General features: G+C 39.3%; 1 protein-coding gene across 2 annotated transcripts in view; it reads right to left on the reverse strand.

Moving 5' to 3' along the window:
* The window catches only part of LOC724651 (amphoterin-induced protein 2-like), a 33,035-nt gene extending 13,814 nt beyond the window's left edge, over positions 1–19,221 (reverse strand). The window contains exon 1 of one of the 2 annotated variants that reach the window (XM_003250886.4): positions 17,670–19,221. The gene's annotated coding sequence lies outside the window, so the exon portion shown is untranslated. Of the gene's footprint in view, positions 1–11,704; positions 11,854–17,669 lie in introns of those variants that run through there. The other variant, XM_016911437.2, reaches the window with a different exon arrangement.
* Between the last annotated feature and the right edge of the window lie 858 nt (positions 19,222–20,079).

The raw sequence follows: 20,079 nt of genomic DNA on the forward strand, positions 1-20,079 counted from the left end.
GTGTGGCGCCAGTGTGTGCGCGCGCATGCGCGCGTGCGTCGGCGCAGAGCTCGATACATCGATCTCGAGAGAGATCGACTTGATTGGCCTTCGACTCTCGATTCTCCGACTTGTGCTCGTACAATACAGCCGATAACAAGTTTTCCTGGCGAGTTTCGCTTCTGCCAAGGAACGATATCTTCGCTCGATTTCGATGCAATGTTTTATTCTACGTGCTTTGTTTATTCTTATTCATTTTCGAATCTTTAGATTGTTGTATCAACATTCGAAGTTCGTAATAAATAATATTCGATGGAAAATATATATACATATATATATAAGTATTGGATAACGCGATCGAATTCTTTTGTCAGGGATTAGTTTGCGAGGGAAGGACAAATGAAAGACGAGAAGAAAGAAGAATTACCATTGTCGGTTAATCCCTCTTCCTAAGTTTTCCAAAGCCTTGTATTTCCGTACAAATACCGTAGAAAATCGCGGTCGGCTCAATTTACCAAATTGGAAGGAGTCCGTGGTGAAAGCATTCCCGTGACAAATAAACACCCCTCGACCTCCCCTCACCTTCTCACGAATCATAATTTTTGCGCCATCTCAATTTTTTTTCTTCCCTATTCCACTTCCCTCGTTCTAATTTTCCATCGAAAGCTTGTATATATATATTTCTCTTTCCTCTCTATATTCTCAACTTATAAAATTTTCTCCAGAAAGCGATGCCTTTGAACAAAAATATTCTGTTAACATTTCAAACACGGATATAAATTCAATACAGGAGAAATGATATCGTGATGAATTATCCGAGAAATTTAAAAGGAGAGGGGGGAAGAAGAGGGAGAAATGAGCGAAACGAGGTGATACAGGACGTCATACATCCCATCCCCCTGTCGCCGCGTAGGGGAAAAGTCATTAAAGCGGAATTTTTGGCGCGACGATAGGGGTGATAATCCTCGACGCGCCCCATTTTCTTGCGGCGGTCGAAAGAAAAGTCGTTAAGCTTTGGCCAGCTTTCGAACTGGGTTGTCGAGAGATGGGTTAAAATTCAACCGTGCACGCGATATACAACGGCCGCCCTTTGTAAACGTAAAATTCATTTGCCCGTTTAATGGCCCGTGAACATTGTAACATTGTTGTTGTTGTTGTTGTTGTTGTTCGGAAGTTGATCGTTCCGTTGGAATAATAATTGGGATGCAAATTGATGCGACACGCGAGACACCAGCGAGTTATTTAATTTGCTCCAAGATTATCTTCCCCGAGACGTTTCTTGCTCCAACGTGTGTGTAACGCGAACACTATATATATACAAAATATCGAAAAATTGAACTTTTGGAGAAGTAAAATTAAATAATAATAATTTAATTAATAAAATAATCGTAAAATTATATATACGAAATATATATTTTTTTTAAATAAAGAAAATTTTATTAAAAGCGATAGTATGATATACAAAATATTTTTCCTTCGAACGAAAAGAAGATTCGAAAAATTTATCCAGGATAAGCGCGCGTGTGCAGGAAGAGGGGAGGGAGGGGAAATTTTGTATTAAAACCACCAATTTTCTCGCAGAATTGCAATTTGGGAAACTGCATTGTAACGAATGTAAATTGAAATAAAGCGAGGAGGAGACTCTGGCACACGAGTTATTTGATTTTTCAAATTTATACAGATTGGATGCGCACGACAGTTTTTTTTCCTCTTTCTTTCTCCTTTCTTTCTCTTTTTGGAGCATAAATCGCAACGAAATATAAAATTGATATAAATATTCAATCCGTTGGAACTTTATTCGTCAGGAGGAGACTCTTCGATCGAGCGGTGGATTGAAAAGTGAAGAATAATAATTCCGAGAGAAAAAAAAGATTACACCCACCTTACGATATTTCTATTGAAAATTTAAAAATCGCGAGATTCGATTAATCATCTCTTAGATGATCTTTAGTTTAATCACAGTTCGTTTAAACAAAATCTGTCGCCCGTCCTGTTAACAGGTTTATAACGCGAATCTAAAAAGGGAAAATTATTATTCCCTTTTTAAAATCGAGAAAGCCGCAACGGCGTAACCTAGAATTATTAAACCCTCAACGATACGATGCAAATGAAAACGGCGAAAGCGTTATGAATCGAAAATGGCGCGTTTCTGCCGCCATTTTATTTCGAATCGTGGGCAAATTAAAGGCCGCCCGCTCGTTACATTGCTTATCGTTAAAGCCGCGGGAATATGCATGAACCGCGTATACAGTTACACACGAGTTGTGTACACACGAAACCGAAAGAACCACTACCTCTCCCTCCCCCACACCGCGCGATATAATAAACGCACGGCCAATTGGCCCAGATCTAGCGCGTGCACTAACTGATTAAACGTTAATATCGTCGGACACTTTGCACGAAACCGGGATTGTCCCGGTATGTTCGTGATAAAAACCAACACCGGCCACCCTATATCGATATTTCGAGCGGCTAAACAAATCGAGCCGCTCCATCCGTTTGAAATTCCCGCTCAATTACACTCTTTACGAGGCCAACCCTTTGCAACTGGCTCACGTTTACATTATGTGGAGAGGGAAAGAGGAGAGGAGGGAAGAGAGAGAAATAAGATACGATAAATTCGTTATTATATTGTGATTATTAATTTTTTAAATTTTAATTATATATATTTATTATATAGATTTTTCGCGATCTCTTCGACAGTTTTGGATAATTGGATAATTCGAGAAGAGGAAAATTATATATAAAATATATGTATTTTATAAATTGATTTTATTGCATTTGAAAAATATTTTTTTTTAAATTATTTAAATCCTTTTCCCAATGGAATTTTTTTAACTAGTTTAAGTTAGTTTAAGTAAAAATTATCTATCTATCTGTTTATTATTATAAAATTATTATATATATTAATATATATATTGTATTACTCGAGATATAGCAATATTTGTGATTATTATATATAACATTTAGTCATACTTAATTTATTACCTTGTATATGAAAGAATTATTATAATTCTTTCGTAATAAATAATGACATTAATTATTGGAATTCTGTGATAGTATTTTAAGATTGAAAAACATTTTTTTTACATGATGGTATAGAATAGTAATTAAGAGATAGTAGTAGAGAAAAGTTGATTGAATTGAATTTAAAAATTGATTGTTCCCAAGTTTGAGAGAGTTTTAATATTCACGGTGGATAAAAATTCGTATATAAAAAATTATTTAAAGAATTATAAGAGATTCTATATATAATACGGAAATATTTCTTTCTTAGTAACGTAGATAAAATTTATTCTTTCACTCGAATCGGCTAAATTCCCATCTGTTTAGAGATAATCACTGCGCATATAGATGTATATTTTACGAGATTATCCCATTCAGTTTTTGACAACAGTCCTTTTATTTCTCTGACGCGATCTATCATACATATCGATACGCTCAACTCCCCTTCCTTTTTTTTTTTACAAACCCATAAATAATCAATAGATAGTCCACAATGACTTACGACTCGAAGATAAATGGTCTTTGACCCTACATTTATCGAGCATATTTCCTATATTACAGGTTGTCCGACCGAAAAGAACTAGTTATGTATCGATACTTTTAACCTAATAACGATTTCTTTTCTTCGATTTTTAACATTAACCGTTATTATATTCGAATTATTACACAAGCAGAATCCCATGGGCCGTAATTTGATTTGTATGTGCCGATTATAATCGATATCGGTACATATACTCATAAATCATTTCGAAACGAGTTTAACCATCGCGAAAAATCTCATTCGAAAGTTGGACGTGGAAACACGACTGTTTCGAACGAAAAAAAAAAAAAAAAAAAAAAAACACCCTCGTTCGTATATTCCTATTCACCCCAGCTACATAAAAATTCACTTCCATTAGATTTAAATCTAACCAAAAGACTTAACTAAAATTAATTACGTTTCGTATAAATTTTTTTTAAAATCCCACATCTGAGAGGAGAGAGTTTTCAACAAGTGACCCAGTTAACAGGTTGATTAGCACCACCCCCCTCCCATATAAATACACATACACGCTTTCCTCCACCGTGCACAACGTTGTTTACGAATACGTGATTTCCAAGCGAAACGAAATTATCGAAGGATTCTATATATATATTAGGTCTAACGGAAAGTTCTGTCCATTTTGGAATAAAACAAAATACAAATTTTTTCTTACCGCCAATTAACTTTATTGAATAATATAATATAATAATAATATTATTATTAATGATCTGTTGCCAACGTGAGGGCAATTTGTATATCCCATTTTTGAAAAATGTTTCATCTTTTGATGCGAAAAATTGAACCAGTGCTTGTTCGACATCTTCTTCATTTTTGAATTTTTTGCCAAAAAATTTTGTAAGGATAAAAACAAGTGATAATCAGAGGGTGCTATGTTCGGGAAATATGGTGGGTGCGACAGAATTTACTTCTGCAATTTTTTGACGAGTCCCTAAAGCAGGGTATAGTCTGGCGTTATCGTGGTGCAATATGATGTTCTTCCTATTCAACATTGCCGGCCTCTTTTTTTCGACCGCTGTCTTTAAATTATCCAGTTGCTGACAATACTTCTCCGAATTGAGCTTTTCGTTCGATTTTAAAAGCTCGTAATGTATTGGTCCTCGAATGTCCCACCATATACGCAACATTCTCTTATTCAGAGTCAAATTTGGTTTAGAGGTGGAAGGGCTAGGTTTTCCGGGTTCACGATATGCCCTTTTCCTTACAATGTTGTTGCATGTAATCCACTTTTCATCCCCAGTTATCATCCGGTTGAAAAAGGGCTCGATTTTGTTCCGAGCAAGCAGAGATGTGCATATGACAACTCGATCGTCCAAATTTTTCCGACTTAATTCACGTGGCACCCATCTTGAATACTTCCACACCAATCCTATCTTCCGAATATGGTCAGAAATGGTTCGTTGAGCTGAATTAAGCCTTTCTGCGATCTCCGATGTTGTCGGAAAAGGATCTTGCTCCAACATTGCTTTAACATCGTCGTCGATCAAAGATGGTCGGCCAGAACGTGGCTTATCAAAGGTCGAAATCACCTGTTTCAAATTTTTCGTACCATCTTCTGCATGTTCTATCAGAAACTGTACCTTCACCAAACACTTTCAATAAATTTCTACACGCTTCTGTAGCATTTCTTCCTCGTTGAAATTCGTATAAAATACAGTGGCGTAAATGAACTTTATCAGTCGCCATGGGTATACTATCGTTTTACACTTAAGACTAATGTGAATCAACTTTATTATAGTTTATTTGCTACGTCAGTATGTATACATTAAGCGATAAAAATATAGAGCCGAACATGCAATAAATAAACATGCTTACGAAAATGATGTCATAGATTCGGACAGAATTTTCCGGTAGACCTAATATAAAGAGTAAAAAAGTAAAAAAGCTAGGAGAGAGTGAAAAGATCTCGTGCACGCGAAATAGGAAAATTCGAGACGAGGTATGTATATATATATATATATTCTTAAAAGAGGACGTTGCCTCGTCTTAATGAATAGTCCTCCTGGTTGAACGACGGCGTAGTCGTCGAGAATAAATTACAGGTTCGTAGCCATGGAAGTGGACCCTTTAACGCGCCCCCGCTACTTTAATTTATGCATTTCTTGACCCACCCGGACCCGGTTTTCCTACCTGTTGGTTCCTCGTCAGGGTCTACCACCTGTTCGAGAGATTCATCCTCTCCTCAGGAGAGAAGGGATAAAGAAAGAAAATACGATGGCCATTTACATTTCTCGAAAATGGCAGCTGCCGCTTCGATTCGAAAACGGATAACTCGTTACGAGGCTCGTCGAAATACGTTCGACGTCGAACGCCCCCAGATTTAACGCCGTTTAACGAACCGGCCGGCTATTAATTTACCGGGCCCGCTATGGGGGAGAAGGGCAATATTTTCGAGAGGTAGGAATTCCTACGCCGGAGGACAGATGTTTCCCGCGCGGTTTGTCCCTTTTAAGCGGTCCACACACGAAAACCAGTTTCCACTCGATCTTTGATCTTCGAAAGATCGATCGATAGAAGGCATTTGTTTCTTTCCTTCGAATTTTTGCACAATTTGGAAAAGGAGGTAGGAATTCCTACGCCGGAGGACAGATGTTTCCCGCGCGGTTTGTCCGCCTTTTAAGCGATCCACACACGGAAACGAGCTTCCACTCGATCTTTGATCTTCGAAAGATCGATCGATAGAAGGCATTTGTTTCTTTCCTTCGAATTTTTGCACAATTTGGAAAAGGATTGGAGAAAATGATTTAACGTTTTATATACGTTTGGGAACAGATTGTGAATGCACGAAAGGATTGGATCGTGTGTGTAGGCCGCTTTACTCGAGGCGAGGCGCTATCGATATAATCGAAAAGGCGCGATAGCTTTCGGCGATTTCGGTAATGAACGTTTCCCATACCTCGATATCGGAGGAGGGGAAGAGTATAGAAGGCGAGGATACGAACGAGGATATCATGAAATTTTCATAAAACGATCAACAGGCTGGGGAGAGGAGTGGAGTGTTTCGTTGTTGCACCCTGTCGCACGAGCCTCATCCACGCTCTCGTTCGAAGACGTCGTTGACGGTGGTTTGCCAGAAAATTATGCAAATCACGGACGAAGAGATCATCTCCCGTGTGGAAGCCGAGAGAAATTGGTATCTTGATAGGGGTCGATCTTAAAAGGGATGGACGTTCGCGTGGACTCGTCCTTCCTTCGTGGAACATCCTGCGTGAATCGTGCTCGGTACACTCCAGGCAAAAAGCTATATTACAGGATTCCATTCCTCCTGTTATTGAAAAATTATTCAAAAATAAATTCGGTAAAATAAATTTTTACGAAACGATCATATCGGATATCGGATTATTTCGTCGATTTCTCATCGATCCTTTCCAATCCTAAAAAGCGTATCCCCATACTTATGGACGATAGTGTACGCGCGCAGAGGCAGACGGAAAAACCGAAGCTGAACAGCTACTTCTCTCCGTTTCGAGAAGGGGATGGCGGAGCACTCGATCGGTCATCGAGCATCTCTGAAACGATTTCAGCCGCGATATCGCGCATAGAGGATTGGTAAGAGGGTAAGGTTCTCTCGTTTCCTCGGTGAAATATTGCCCTCCTCCCCGGGATCGGCGAAAAGAGGGAAATATCGCGTAAATCGAAGGGGGTAGCGGAAGAGTCGCGGGGACACGTTGAAAGAAGAGCGGATAAGGGAGGGGAGAGGAAGCGAGAGCATTAGAAAGAAGGAAGGAAGAAAGGAAGGAAGAGAGAAGGCGGAAGTGGAGAAGCGTAGTGTCCCGCGAGGGGTAGAAAACGAGTAGGAAAAAGCCTCTCCCCCGTGCAATTGCAATCCGGACAAATATCCGGAGCCGAGACGAACGGCGTATGAACAAAGACGAGAGATTTCTCTCTCTCTGTCCGCGCGGCTAGAGAAATTGTTCGGGTTACTGCGAAACGAAACGAAACGAAACGAAACGGAACGGAACGGAACGGAACGGAACGGAACGGAACGGAACGAAACGCTTCTCTCTATCTCTCTCGCTCTCGCTCTACGTGTATATGCGGCAGTCGATAAACCGCGCCTGCGTAGCTCAAACACAGAGGAGAGCTCACCACTCCCCCCACCACTCTGAAAGGGCTCCACAGGAGCGTGGCTCCCTTGTGCACACGCATACCTTCTTCGTTCAACGTTCCCGCGCAGAGGGGTGTGGATTAAAGATATTAAAGATACCCGTGGAGAGTAACGCGCTCCCTGCTTCATTCTCTCTTTCCGGAAGGATCCGCACTTACTATCGTCCGCCACCTCGTCACACCCTTTGCTTTCTCGCATGCGATATCATTTTTTATCGAGTGCCTCTTTTCGAGGCCGCCTCCTCGCTCGTTTATTTATCTCCTCTCTTTTTTTACTTTTTTCTTTCTTCATCTATCCTTTCTGATGAATATTAATTTCAAGTATGGGGAAATTTCTCCTTTTTTTTTCAAGGAATATTTAAATATACTCCTGTTGCTTCGAGGGAAAAAATGGTTGCGCGAGTAGGTTAAGTTCGTTTGCATGGTAACGCGATGCGTCTTCAGAGGCGTAATCCGCTCCGCGTGTACACGACGCGAGTTTCAAGACGCAATCGATAGTCTCGTGGACGGCTTCTCTCAGTGGGAAGAAAAAAAAAAGAAAGGAAAAAGGGAGGGCTTTTTTTACACGTTCCGTGATTTTCAACCCTTTATCAGGCGTCGGTCGACTGGAAACACGACTTGGAATTACGTTGTTGAATTATTTAACAACACGACGACGTTTTCGATCGCTAGCACCTACCTATTCCCCCTCCTCCTCTCTCCAGCGAGAGAAAACGGAAAACGAGACAAACGCGATATAATTGGGGTTGCACGCCGAGAGACGGGGCTAATTAACATTGCATTAACGACCGTGCGACAACGTTAGCCGTCCAACCGATTCCACACTCTTCTCCTCCTCTTTTTTCGTTCGCTTTAATCCCCACGAATGATCCGTCTGCAAAACCAGAAGAAGCCCATGGCCCACAAGCCCGAGGTTCAAATGTTTTTTTCCATGTATCGTTCTGTAAAGTCGAGGAGGGGGGGAGGGGAGGAGGAGAGGGTCGTAACGATCCCTAATTTTACGCCGTATGATTTACTTTACGATTCCAATGTTAATTTCCCCCGAGTGATTTTCCCCTCCTCTCTCTCTCTTCATTCCATCCTCGATAAGTCGAGTTTTTATCGGAGATGAAATATAGGAACGTTCACGGGCACGACGGATGTGATTTACAGCGAGGAAAGCGGAAGCGTTCGTACGACGAAAAAATTATAACGAGGTATGGGGAGGAACGGATGTTAACCGGGTTTAATTTGGTAAAATGTTACGATGATCCGTGTTTATACCGTGTATTTCGATGCGAAGGATGAAGTTGTAATGCAAGGGTATATACGCACAATTTGGTGACAAGGGAAATCCTCGAGCGGACAGGTGTTTTTTTTTTTTCCTTTTTTTTCACCACAGGTTTTTTCGGTGAATTAATGCCACGCGTTGTTTTTCGTTGAATTATCGCTGTAATAAATTTTTCCCTGGATATTTCTTCCCTGGAAACGGATTAGCTGACACGTAAAGAGTCGACATTCATTTCGCATTTTTTGAATTTCACGTTTCTATTATTTTCCGTGAGATAAGTAAATAATACGAAAAAGGTTGTACAACAATTGATCGTTTGGATAAATAACGTAGTAGAGTATCGAAAGAGAAAAAATATCGAAAATATTAAATAAAACTACCATACCGACCGATAAATAATATTCTTCTTCCGGTATAATAAAAATTATAAATCTCCGTCTGATCCTCTCTAAATCCACGGCACATTCGGCAACGAACGGATCAAAATAGGTAGGTATCTTTAAATACCTAATAAGAGAAGTTCGAGGCTCGAAAACACGAGAAAATCCACGTCTCGAAAGTGTAACAACAAACTTTCTCCCTCGATTTCCTCCCACCACCGCGCACTCTTTGTTTCCTGTCTTTCGAGAACTTCCTGCTCTCCCTCCCTTTCAGCGCCTTCCATTCTTCCTTCCATTCTTCCCTCTTATTTTCGCCCATTTTTCATGCGAAACGCTCGCTCGTGGAATGAACACCCATCTGTCACTAGTGTTGAACAGCATCCAATGGTGGATCCAATTACAGATATATTTTGCGGGATGTTCGATTAGTTTGTTGCGGTTAACGGGATAACCGGAGATTAAACGCGATGTTCCTTCCCCTTTTAATGGCGAGTACACAAATGGCACATATATACGCAAGGATGAATATATCGTTGATCGTTATCAAATAATTAGTATCTTTCACCGTTTGTCCTCTTAAAACGCTCTCGCTTGTTTCAACGAACGACGAATTCCTCTTGCTTTTTTCCTGTTTATCCGTGATAATGCGTCTTACTTTTCTTTTTCTTTTTTTTTTTGCGAACTACTTTTTCCCAGTTACGGTTTTTACTATCCCGTTAAATATGAATTTATGGCTTGGCGAATACAATACCGTTGCTTTCGCGAAATACAGTCGCTGGATTTTAATGAGATTCTTTCCATCGAATTTTACGTTCGAACGGTTTTTTTTTTCGTTTTCGTTTTGTTTTGTTTCTACTTTACGGGATTGCGCGAATTGTTTGTTGACAAGGGGAAAGGGGGAGATACTTTTCTTCACTCTCTCAATCGTGTTGTTTAATTTAAATAAATTGTGCTTTGGCAGAATTAACGTTTCTCTTGGATCGATTAATTAAAAAAAACCGTACCGATTCCGAATCTGATATTTTTAATTTCTATTTTAACGTTTTATCGAATATAACGTTGAATTATTGAGAAATTATCTCCTAAAAGAGCATAACATCAGTTATGTATAAGATAGGTTATGTACGTATAATAGCTGGTTTATTCGTTTTGAATAATTGATAGTATAATAATTGACGTATGGTTTCTCTCGTTTAACTTGTGTAATTCTGTTTAAATATCTAGTTTGCTTAAACAATTGATTAATTGAGAATAATATATCAATTTAATATATCATTCGTTTCGTCGAAAATTTTGCAAATTTTTCACGATATTTGATTATTTTCGATACGATAACAATTTCTATTAATTTATATATCAACGTCACGAGAGTAAACGTATATGGAATAATTTATATCAATATTCACTGTACGATGAAAGATAGCACTATTACTTATATACATATATAACATAACGTATAATTTATTTATTCGCTTTGAATAATTGACATTCGTATAATCAATGTTTCGATCTTCGAATAAACAATCCTGTCACGCTCCACTCCGTTCAACGAGATTTCAATGCCAACAATCCTCTATCGCTAATGTACAAACACTCGACATGCAAATTTTATCAGCTTGCACTACACGCGTTAAAGATATCACCGTCACATGTCGCGAACAACTGCCTCCAAGTAACAATAGGGCAAGATCTATACACCTAAGAAAACGAGAAGACTATTCTTCACCTCTCCTTTCCTCCTTCCACGACATCACTGCGAACGATTAATTTACAAAACCGCAAAGAGGTTAGGTTTGTCCACGGTGGCTATGTTTTATTGGCTATCGCGGCGTACGTTCCCGTGGGATTCTTTTCCGATTCCTTTGTTCGATTCCACAATGTTGTTGGTCGTGTGGTAAGTAATCTCATTGTTACACGGAGGAGGGAGGGTAGAAGGAAGGTAGAATACGTCGAGACTCGTTTGTTGTGCGGGACCCCCGAGTCAATTAATGGCGCAGTTCTCGTAGACAAAAGAAATCTTTCTCAAGTGGATTTCCTGAGCCGTGACCTACCACCTAGGGGGCTGTAAACAAAGCCAGTCGGCAAACAAAGTTGGTAACAAAGGCAAACACGATATCCGCCCTTCAAAGTGTCGCGTATAAAATTGAAGTGCAAGGTACAAGTTCACCACACGATCACCGTGGAACGGGCCGCATCGCCTCCCGATATTCTTGTGAAACTTAAATCGCGGTACACCGGCCGCGAAAAGTGGCTGCAAACTGCCGTAACAGTTAAAACGTATGTGTACTCGTTCTATACAGACCCCAAGTTCGCCGATAAATCTTCCCTTATCGAGCTTCTCTCGAGCGTCCCACACACGTGTACGCGCGCGGCGTGAATGAAAGAGGTTATGTGTGCGCGTATGTTATACTATATACTTACCATTCGTGTATGTGTCGGCGTGGATAGGTGAAAACTGCGAAATCTGTTACCGGGATCTCACCCACAGCATCGACGTGGAAATAATTTCAATTATTAAGTCGTTCGTCCCGTCCCTTTTGATAAAGAAGTTTCCGACGAGAATAGATCGGTAGAAAGACTAAGCGAACAACAGGTAGCGCTGCGACATCTTGTGGTATTTTTAGATGATTTTGTGGTATGTAAGTAGAACTTCTATGTGTATTCACATTTCAAAATTTATTAGGTCATCTTTCTATATATCAGTATAGTTTCTTTTCTAACGTATGTATCTTGAGCGAAAAAGAAAAAGATGTCGGTCAATAACGAATGGATTATACATTTTCTCTCGTTTTTCACGATTGTTCGCTACTTTTCCACTAACAATAATCTATCCTGACGAGTTCTATTGTCTTGAACTCAGAAAAACCTCATTACTTATAAGATGACCTAATTTCCCATCTTTCTACGAATAATAAAAGTTTTCAATTTTTCTCTAATTAATGGACGTTTTCCAATTGTATTAATCTATCTTTTCATTAATAATAAAGTTTTCCTATTTTTTTCTTTTTTTTTTTTTTTTTTTATAAAATTCCCCTATCGACGAGATTCTAAACTCTAGTTATTTATCCTAATAAATAGGAACTTTCAACTTTTCTCGCCTAAAATCCAATACTCCGTGTACCGTGAAAGCATCCATGAAAAACGAAAACGAATCACGTAGAGTGCTGTAGATAGAAAGGTATTAAGAGCGATTCAACGGTGTCTCGGGTACGGAAGCGACGATTTCGGCATCCTTGATCGCGTACTCTACATTTCTAATGTTGCCGGGGATCGAATGGTCCAAGTCAGAGCAGGATGGAAGTTTGAAGAAGCGGCGAGACAGCTGCAGCCACCTCGAAGAAACGATTCGACGCGGGGATAAAGCGGTTAGGCCCCTATCCATCCTCTATTTCTTCGCGTCCTCCATTCTCTTTCCCAGTTTCTCCGCGGTCTCTCGTTTCCACTCTCTTGCTCTTTTTCTCTCTCTCTCTCTCCCCGCCTCGAGTGGAGGGAGAAGATGTGTATCTCTGAAAATAGGATTGGTACGGCACGCATTGTGCCGAGGACACTGTCTCTCCACCTCCACGTTTCACCTACCCTCCCCTATATCCTTGTATTTATAGCCCTCCGGCTTTTCCACCGTGGTTCGCGCCCTACGACCGCTTAATTCGACCGCTCGCGAGAATGCAATCTCTCTCTCTCCCTCCCTCTCTCTCTCTGTCTCTGTCCGACGTACACGGTCGAGAGGCCGAGGCAGCGTCAATAGCCGCAAGCAAATACCTTACGAGGATGCAATACAAGGGACACCAGGTGGACTCCCTTGCTACTTACGTCCCTTAACCGGCTGCCCGAGTATATTTCTTTTCTCTCTCGCCCCTCTTGTGTTCTTCGATGAAGTCGACAAAGGAACGAATAATCGGGTGAACGAATGAACACGTGCAAAAAAAGAGATGCAATCAAGGTTCCCTGTTAAGCCTGCTTTCTTTTTACGTTGTCTTTTTCGTTTATTGCCGTTTCTTAAAGATGTAGGTAGATTGAATGACTTCGTTGTAAAATGATATATCTATTAGAAAATCGCATTGCATATTTTCGTCACAATATTTTCCTATAAATCGTTGGCCAATAAACTAGACTCTTCAATACCGTTTCAACAAATCTTTCTGATCCCCATCTTCATCAAACATCATCCCCTGTTTTCGCGTTGTTTTTCGCTCACGTGATACACGACAACGGCTAAATACATCCATCATTCCCTTCTTTATTTCCAAACAAGATTTATACCTTCTAGGAAAAAAAAAAAAAATCAAAGAATAATATCGTGAAATCTCTTCGACGATCCAAATTCCCTTCGATCAAATGTAATATCAATTTCTAATTATTTAGAGCAAAGTTAATTATGTAACTAATTTTTAATCTTAGAGAAATAAAAAAATTATCTAATTATAGGAAAATTATTTACCCAAAACGAATTTAGAAAAAAATTTAGAAATTACCGACGACATTTCGTATTATCGACATCCATCGCGTCAACACTTCCATTCTATCCTAATGTATATAACTGCTCTTAACGCCCCCTTCCTTTTATCCCGCCCCTGACGTATGCAACCCGGCGAGGCAGCTCGGTTGGAAGCTGCGAAAAATTCCTACGCGGACATAAACTGTTCCCGGTTGCACTTTTATCTCCCCCTCCCTCTCTCTCTTTTCAGCTCTTTTTTCCCTTTTGGCGCACATTTGTGGCCCATTTTCACAGGCCACGGTTTTAAAATGCGATCACCAGGCGCACAGAATACCTTTTCTCCATCCAGGAGGAAACTAATCAGAGAGCGAACGCATCCATCGAATGCGTTCATCCGTGGAGGCAAGGAGAGGAGGTCGCCAGGTGCGACCCGTTGCACGAGTCGTGTGATTTACCGTCGAGATTGTGTCGGAAAGTCGATCGACCATTCCGGTGAAAAAAAAAAAAAAAAGAAGAAGAAGGAAAAATATCCGGAGGGCGCGTGTATCCCTCTCCTTTACGGTTTATTAAAATTTCTCACGAACACTCTTGCCGTGTTTCGTAATTTTTCTCCCGTTCCGTGTTCCCTTTTGCCACTCTACACGGCACAACGACGAAAAACAAACGCAAGGATCATAATCATACTTCGTATACCTCTATTTTCTGTTTCTGGTTCCTATCCAATGTCGAGTCGAATAGAGGGTTGACTCTTCTCCTGAGAGATCGATTCGAAAGCAATCGCGTCGGTGCATTCGAGACTTCGCCTTTAATTGCGTGAAATCTTTTGGCTTTGTTCGATGCCCACTGTTTTTTTTTTGATCTTGGAGAGATAGAGTTAACGGTGGATTTACTTGACCCCCTTTACTTTGAGATAAGTAAATTCTAGATAAAAATTTCCAGAGAATTTTCCAGTCTTTATTTAAATATTTCAAATAAACAAACTATAATTCGATTCGATTTTAAATTATTCGTGAAGAAAAATTTATCGTGAAAAAAATATTCGAAACAAAATAACAAAAATATTCGAATGGCGAAACAAGGCGAACGATAAAGTAATCAATTTTTTATTTTGCTTTTTGTCGAAACATGATAAATGCCCTTTTTTTTTTATTATTTATTTATTTATTAAATTCGCAATATTTATCTCTCACAATTCGAAAAAATATTCGAATACGTCGAGAAGTTGTACGGATTCGAAAATCAATGATTATTTAATTTAAAATATTTCTCGAATTATTACATTGTATTAAATTTATTTTTTAAATTTAAAAGAAAAATTATATCGAAGGTATAATTTCTATAGTCGCGAATTCAATATCAAATTAAAGAATAAAACCCGAGATCGCCTTTTCATCCGTGATATTTTCCACAAATTCCATCCCTCTTGTCATCCTTTTTTGTTACAAAGAGTAATTTATCGGGCGTTGAATAAAATTACCGGTGAAAAACGACTTTTTTTTAGAAGAAGTGTTTCGCAAGGGGTGCAATAATAATAATAATAATATTTTAACGAATGCATTTTTTCGCGTCCTTTATTTTTTCCCTCTTTTTTTCTTTCTTCCTTTCCTTCTTTTTTTTTTTCCATCAAGTACCAGTAAAAAAATCATATTTTTCCCTTTAATTGCTCGTACACTCGTTACTGCGATGCACGATTAATTTAATGCGATTCCGCATCCGGATAAAAATCGAGCGATATCAAATCGAGACGTCCCAACAAAATCTTCTTAAAACGATTACATTGTTGAACTAATAAAACAAATTGCAAAAGTGAATCATTTTATATATTTCCCGATTATGAAACCTGGCAAAATGTAAAAAAAAAAAAGAAAAAAAGAAAAAAGAAATTACACAAAAACGCAATTGACGTATCAGATGATACATTTCACCGATGAAATTTTATTCATCCCTCCACGTAAAAAAAAAGATTTTCCAATTATAATTCCCACAAGTATCGCAAGTCAAATATTTACGCAATCCATAAGAAATTGTTTCATACCCCGTGAAATTCTTAGAAAAATATAGAGGAAAATTTTCAAAAGGGGGTGTAACGCGATATTATTTCTATTCGATATTTAATTTAATATTTATAATAATAATAATAATAATTTATATCCATCGTCTTTACATCGATTTAATTAAATCGTTACGAAAATCATTAACGACTGCAACAACAAAGTTCGTACAAAATCAACAATCTCTCCTCCTCCCCAATTAATAACGGCAAATCATTTCGAAATTATTATTCCGTTAAACATCACGTCCCGTTGTTTCCCGTTGAGCAAGGAACGAGGCCCAAATAAAGGGCGAGCAAGAAACGCAAACAATAGGCACCGCCACGATGAAGATCGGATAGGGAGCCCTTATACAGCGATATTAAACGCGATTCGCGAGACCGAGGCAATCTGCCACGCGAAATGCACACATCGGACATTATTAATCAGACGTTCGAGCCGAATACACATATATATATATATACATATACATATACACCGATGTTTGTCAACGTGTGGAAGCGAGAGGACATGATTTATGAAATTCGAAAACCGATGCAATTGTTAGCCGGTGTCGTCGCGCCACAAAGTCGTTTAATTTTACCGATTCTCCCTCCCTCTCTCTAAACCCGGCCAACAATTTAATTCCACAGAGGGATTAACGAAAGTTAAGGGATGACGCGAAGGGCGAAAGGAAAGGGAGGAAAAAGAAAAAAGGACAGAGAGATCGGCATTCCGTCGCGCGCACTTAATACCCCCCCCGATATAAGCCAATGTTAATAATGGCAAGGAGAATATTTTCCAAGGGAAAAATAGTAATATCCTCTGAACGGGGTAAGGGTGCATTTCATTAACGTGAAACTGTGCGAGTTATCAGGATTAGAAGTGTATTTCCATTCCCCTGCGAAATCGCGACCACCTCATTCCCCCTCCCCCTCCTCTCTCGATATCAGGAAATTAATTATGAAGTTCGTGAGCCGTTTCTCGTATGCACCGTATGCGCGTACGATTTTCTACCGATGGACACGATTTAATATATTTAACAGGCCGCGAAATCCGGTGGACCGGCTCGATTCGCTCGTAGTTATATATTGTATATGCGATTTTAACGATAAACCATTGAGCCGTGCACGCTTTTGTATCCACGGATTTTTCGCGAAATCATATTAACCTTTGCCCGGAATAATAGTTTCCAGGTTTCCGCGCGCCTGTTTGATCGTTTTATCGAAAATCATAATCGACGGTTAAGGAGAAATCCGCGTAAAAAATTGGACGAGTTTGTAAAATATCGAAATCGAGAAGAAGAAGAATTATCGGTGAATCGAATTTTGCCGAGAGAATTTTCGCGGATATTCTATGAAAATAATGAATTTTATAAAATATGAGTGTAATACGTATATAACCCCCTTGATAATTAATCCTTTAATAGTTTAATGGCCTTGAAAGATCGTTATTACAGGATGGAACTACATGTGTACGCGGTTGATATATTAAAACGCAGTATTGTGAAAGTTAAATGAGATAGAGTGTAATTAATGCTTTAATAACAATTAGTCAAACCGATAGAAAGAATATCTTATAATCTTTCGTATTCGTTACATGCAATTAAATTTTTCGAATTAAAATTTAAATGTATATTAAAGTATAACGTGAACAATATTATATAAATAACGTAACAACGATTAATTAATTACATGTTCATATAGACTTTTGAGCCACGTATAATTAAAAAGTTAGTAGAATTAATTGAAATTACATTCGACTCGAGTGCGACGCGTAAAGATTTGTTTAATACCGTTATGCGACAAAGGGAAGAACAATTCTTTCGTTTCGCGTACAGCTGACTCGCCGCCAGAGGCGGGCACGTCCGTGAGTCATTGTCAGAGTGTAAGAAAAGAAAAAAGTGACGAGGCATACTCACACAGGCAGGCGTGGAGTTTCAGTACGTCTCCCCAGAGTTGTGCACATCGACCTGCGGTCCACCGTCGATTTCGCACACACGTTCTCGGGACCGTGGATTCCGTCCCGTGTGACGAGTGAAGCGACCAACGGTTGAGCGAGCCTTGATCAACTGGCACACGCACCTTTCATCCGGAACGCACTGTACTACGGCGAAACGAAGCCAACCAGATTTCGAATCACTGGCCAGCCACGTGACTAGCCATGGGGAACAGCCGGAATTTGCGCGAGACACGAGCCCCACTCGCCCGTGTAGTGGTACATCGGTCCGGCAACTGGCAACCAAGCTGGCGTGTAGACTGGCTTGGAAAAGGATCGAAACAGTGGTTCGTGCACGAGCTTCGTGTCAGAGATAGACAGACGGTCGGTCGAACGGAAAAAAAAGTTAAGCACGTACTTTGCCGCGGTGAGAGAGACTAACAACAAAAGACACGGGAGAAGCAAAGTGGATGGACTAGAGTGGGACGGACAGACGGAGGACAAAGATAGATAGATAGAGGAAAAGAGAGAGACAGGAAGACAGAGACAGAAAGAGAAAGAGAAGGAAAAAGAGAGGACGAAAGAGCGCGGTTTCTCCCTGAGATTTCGAGCTGCACTGCAAACGGGAACAGTCAGTCCTCACTGAATCGGAGTTTGCCTACGTACTCGCGGCTGAGAGACTTCGGGATCTGCGCAGTTGCTCGCTCACCACCACCATTCCCACCACCACCATACCACACCACACCACCACCACCACCACCACTACCACCACCACCACTACCACCGTCGCCGCCAGTACCACCATACCGTTAACCCCAAACTTCCATGGCTCCTCTCGACTCCCGACAACCCTAACCTCGAGCCTAGGCAGCGCCCTAACTCCTACTGCCGAGAGCTCGAAGCGACGCGTGAACCCGAGATTATTCTTACTCGGCGAAAATTACTTCTAACAAAGTTACTCGTCCGCGGATTAAATCTATGTACATGCATCCGAGCTGTGGTATTCATGTTGTTGCCGTTGCGACGTGCTTAGGCGTTCTACGTGTTACGTGAGATGAATGCGGTAATTATGATTCAAAATCGACCGTTGCATCGTCGCGGAAAATCGATGTAATCGGTCGCCTCTATAGAACGACAACATATTCAGTCTTGGATTACAGTCATCTTACAAGGATGCGATACTACTAAAGAGTTCAACCGGGTTATTCCGTGCAAATGATACTTATGCATATACGCATAATTTCGTTTTATCGTAACAATACCGTTATGCCGTTGATAGCACAAAAGCAACCACTTGCGTGGAATTAACTGGATACTCGTGGCCACGATCGCTCGCGTGCGATGTTAAGAATGTTTCTCGAGCACACCATTCAGAATACTTTATCTCTTCACACATTCGTAACATATACACCGGCAGTATTGTGGCTCGAGGCGATTTCTCGCTTTCATCGAAGAAACAATATTTCTAACATTCGGTAATTAAACAAAACGTTTGATTTCTTATCGAAAATCATGATAAATTCGAAAATAATTTTTTCTAATCTAGCAATATTTGCATAATTCTTAGAGATTTTTTTTATTATAATTGATCTTATTAAACAAAAAGACGAAATTATTATTTGCACGGTTTACTTAATACGAGTTAAAATGATATTAAGTAAAATATAAGAAAGAAAAAGGAATTATAATATATCAGGATTAAAAATCTAAAACAAAAAAGAAAAAGAATCTTGTTCGAAGTGATGCTTCCCAAAGTTCGTTGCTCCGTACATGTTGTCTCCGCATAGTCCGCGGAACATTGGCCGTTTGCCAAAGTCATTCTCACATAATTTCAGGAGAATATAAGTGCCAAAAAATATACGGAACTCACGGTTATAATTCCGATATAAATCTATAAGTAAAAGAATAATTGCCAAGAGGTTTTTGCAATTAATGTTTTTAATGGTTTTAAGTTCTTATAAAATGATAATGTAATATTGAGTTGAACTAAATTTAATATATATACAGGATACTCGGTTTTAATTTTGAATCATATATATATGTATATATATGTATGTATTTAATGATTATATTTATATATTTATTTGTTCTTGTTTCATTGTTTCATTGACAGATGATATAATATAAAATTATAATTATTTTGCTAATTATCTTTTGACAAGTAAAGATATATTTGCTGAAAGAAAATGATAATTTATTCTTTAAATTTTATAGAACTATTTGATATTAAATTGATAAATTCTTGTTTACTATTTTCACAATTATAATCATTTTAAAATATTTTTCTTTTTTATTAAGAAAAAAGTAAGATTTATGTATATATCTGATAGAGATGATATATTAGTGCCATCTGGTTGTGAACATACTGAACGAATAATTTGATTGCATGTCGA

Source organism: Apis mellifera, linkage group LG3 (genome assembly GCF_003254395.2).
Source record: "Apis mellifera strain DH4 linkage group LG3, Amel_HAv3.1, whole genome shotgun sequence".
Taxonomy (NCBI): domain Eukaryota; kingdom Metazoa; phylum Arthropoda; class Insecta; order Hymenoptera; family Apidae; genus Apis; species Apis mellifera.